Genomic DNA, 3,106 nt, shown 5'->3' with positions numbered 1-3,106 from the left:
CGATGATGAAAAGAAATGGGACATAATATGTGATCAGGTGAGTGTCTACGCATTCTTATTTACATTTGTATCCAAGTTGTACATGCAACTAGTAGAATAAGTTAATTATTATTCTATTTGAAAACAAAATGCAAAAATCTTTAAAAAGGTAGGGAAAATGGTTAGGGATCGGTCGAAGTCCTAGTACAAAATATATAACTAAAAAACAGCATTTCCTCGAAAATCAAAGCTCTTACTCTTTAATATTTTGTAGTCGCATTACAAATACACCTCATTACTTTTTAATCTCTCGAGTGCAAAAAAAACAAACTCAGACGTGCTAGAAATTTTGTTCAGTACAATACATATTTCGTTGAAATTAATTATTTATGAACAGATACAATAGAAATGTTTATAAATTAACAAGCTTTTGGTTTTGGATGATTACTATCTTAACAGAATCTGGATTTTTTCTTTAAATAATGCATACCTTAGGATATTTCAAGAATTTGAAAATTTCGATTTAAACGAACCTTCAATTTTTTACATCAAAGGGCAGGTTTGAAGTCGCAAACAATTTTTTAAATTTTTTTGTGAGGGTGTTGAGCATTTCCTTCCATATATCCCCTGCAAAATATGCGACTAATCCGGGATGACTCCGGGATCAATCGCAAAGGAACATGCGACTAATACCACGTTTGATCTCTTTATATGGAATGAACTGTTCGCTTTTGTTCGAGCATGTCCTATGAAGAGACTAATTGTTCACCTTTATACCCGAACGGGTATAAACTGCGACTAGTCACTTTTAAAAAATAAAAATTTGCGCCAGTTGCTATTCGAACCGGGGTTCTCAGTTTTCTTAAGCGAATACTCTCTCTATGCGCCATCGCGGCCCATGAAATTTCATTTACTAAGTGCGTACATATCATTAAATCGTTAATAGTACCCGTTAGAGATTAGTCGGGGACTAACTGATCTCCAATTATACCCGTGAGGGATGAGTCGAGACTAAGGCACTCCGCACATTAAGCTCCTAATCATAGTAGTGTAATCGTTTCGGCATACCAGAGTATAAAGCTTTTATGCCGAACACATGCATTTCAATGAAGCTCTGTACATTACGATTCAAAATCTTGTTTTCGCCTAATCATAAAAGCGTCATGAATCGAAGCGCCCAACATTGTAAGGCGCTTTCAGTTTTGAAATCATCATTTGTTTACTTTTTTCTGTTGGAAATAAAATTTATTTGTCAATTCAATAGAATATAATTGAAAATGACTGATTACGTACTAAAATTCGTGCAAATTGTATTAAACCATTGCAAATTGTATTAAGCGTTTATGCAATATTTCGGAGCAGAAATATTTGCGGAAGTGCGTAGTTGCGAAAGAACGGTCAGAAAATTTGTTATGTGTAGAAAGTGTTTATTAGCTGGTGACTTATGCACGGCGTGCAAGTGTACAGAAGTCGAGTCGTCATGCATTCGTTTCGGTATGACGAAACGATTACTCTACTTTGATTAGGCGCGTAATGTGCCGAGTGCCTAATTGATCTCCATTAGTACCGGTATGAGACTAGTTGCGACTAATTAATGCCCAATTGTACCTGATTGAGAGTAATCTCGGAATACTCTCTTTAGAGATTAGTCGCACAATTTTTTGCAGGGTCGTATGAACAAAATCTATTTTTGCATGGAAGGAAACACCCTCAACAAAACTTCTAGTGACTTGAAACTTTCACTTTACTAAAATTGAATGGGCTATAAAACTGCATACTCGAATATTTTCTAAAAATTCTGGTTAAAAAGTTGAAATATTTGTGAGAATTTTTTGAAGTTTGATTAATTTTTGTGAACTTTGGGCAAGCTTTGAAACTTTTATTTATGCTTCAGACACACATCGTAGTATGGTATCAGTATTACGATCTATACCACACGTGTGTCTTTATCATACTAAGAGTCATTGTAGTGGCTACGTAGCAACGGCAAACTACAATATTGATATTGTAATTTCTATACCACATGTGTGTCTCAGTAGGGTGGCCCTTATTTTAATTTATTGGATTTTGTTTGGTCGCACCCTTTAGATTGGTGAATATTCATGAAAAAAGGTGTTATCCAAAATTTCAGGTCAATCGGAAAAAAGTTAAAGCGTGCCGACCGCCCGAATTAAATATTTTATTTTAGTCGTTAATGTTGATAGTATTTTTTTTTTTAAACAATAGTGATAAATATTGTAAGTGGTTACAAAGCAAATATTTTTACTTGAAATATGTTTACGTATTTAGTTAATAATAAATTTTTGCGAGTTTACGCCCATACAAGAGGTATAGCTTAGATCAGGCGTTCCCAAACTTTTTTCACCGCGGCATCCTTTTTGTGCTTCCCGGCAACACCTACCCTTAAAATGGTTTGACTGTTTACGAAAATAAGAAAACACAATGCAAATTGTATGCTCATTAAGCTTTAATGTGAGGAATGAAATTGTTTTGATGATTTCATTATTTCCTTTAAGTTTATTGGAAGCTTAGTCAATTTTACCTTTAAATCATTTGACGCTGAAAGTTTGCTTCTGTATTTGGTTTTAATGTAAGCATTTCTTGAAAATGCAGACTCACATATGGGCAAATCCTAGCGTTGCGGACGTTACGTTCGGTTGTTTCTTTCAACTTTTTTGCTACAAAAAATAGTATAAGTTAAACATTTTTTGCGTTATAAGGGAAGGTTTATAGTGGTACTTATGAGAATAAAATAATGGAAATTTGAATTTGAGTTAATGTCGGTGTATTTTCCTTCGAAATTTATGTTCGGACGTTACTGGAAAAGGAAGCGATTTTGATATTACCATCAAAGTCAACCGACTTGCGCAAATTGTGATGCATGGAGGGCTCAATCTATTTAAAATACTTTAAAGAGAAAATAATAAGTTTACAAAATGTGATATAGAAGCAAACTAAAGGTTGGATTAACTTTGAAACCTTTGTATATGTGCATTCGGAACGTTACGTTACGGCCGTTACTCTTTTTTCCATTGAAAAATTGATTTATTTAAAGCGATGTTGTTGTTTTTTTTATTAAAACATAACGGGTGATTTTTTAAGAGCTTGATAACTTTTTTTTTAAAAA

The 3,106-nt window shown here is 33.6% G+C and overlaps 1 protein-coding gene across 8 annotated transcripts in view; it reads left to right on the top strand.

Annotated features, from left to right (window-relative positions):
* The window catches only part of LOC118738747 (formin-like protein), a 141,258-nt gene that overhangs the window by 36,095 nt on the left and 102,057 nt on the right, over positions 1-3,106 (top strand). Inside the window, exon 1 of one of the 8 annotated variants that reach the window (XM_036469681.1) lies at positions 7-37. The exons of the other annotated variants lie outside the window; for them this stretch is intronic. The gene's annotated coding sequence lies outside the window, so the exon portion shown is untranslated. Of the gene's footprint in view, positions 1-6; positions 38-3,106 lie in introns of those variants that run through there. 8 annotated transcript variants of the gene reach the window in all.

This window comes from Rhagoletis pomonella, unplaced genomic scaffold, assembly GCF_013731165.1.
Source record: "Rhagoletis pomonella isolate Grant_MI unplaced genomic scaffold, Rhpom_1.0 Rhpom_scaffold_00005, whole genome shotgun sequence".
Lineage (NCBI taxonomy): Eukaryota > Metazoa > Arthropoda > Insecta > Diptera > Tephritidae > Rhagoletis > Rhagoletis pomonella.
Note: the sequence above shows the minus strand (reverse complement) of the source record. Positions and strands in the feature narration are given on the sequence as shown.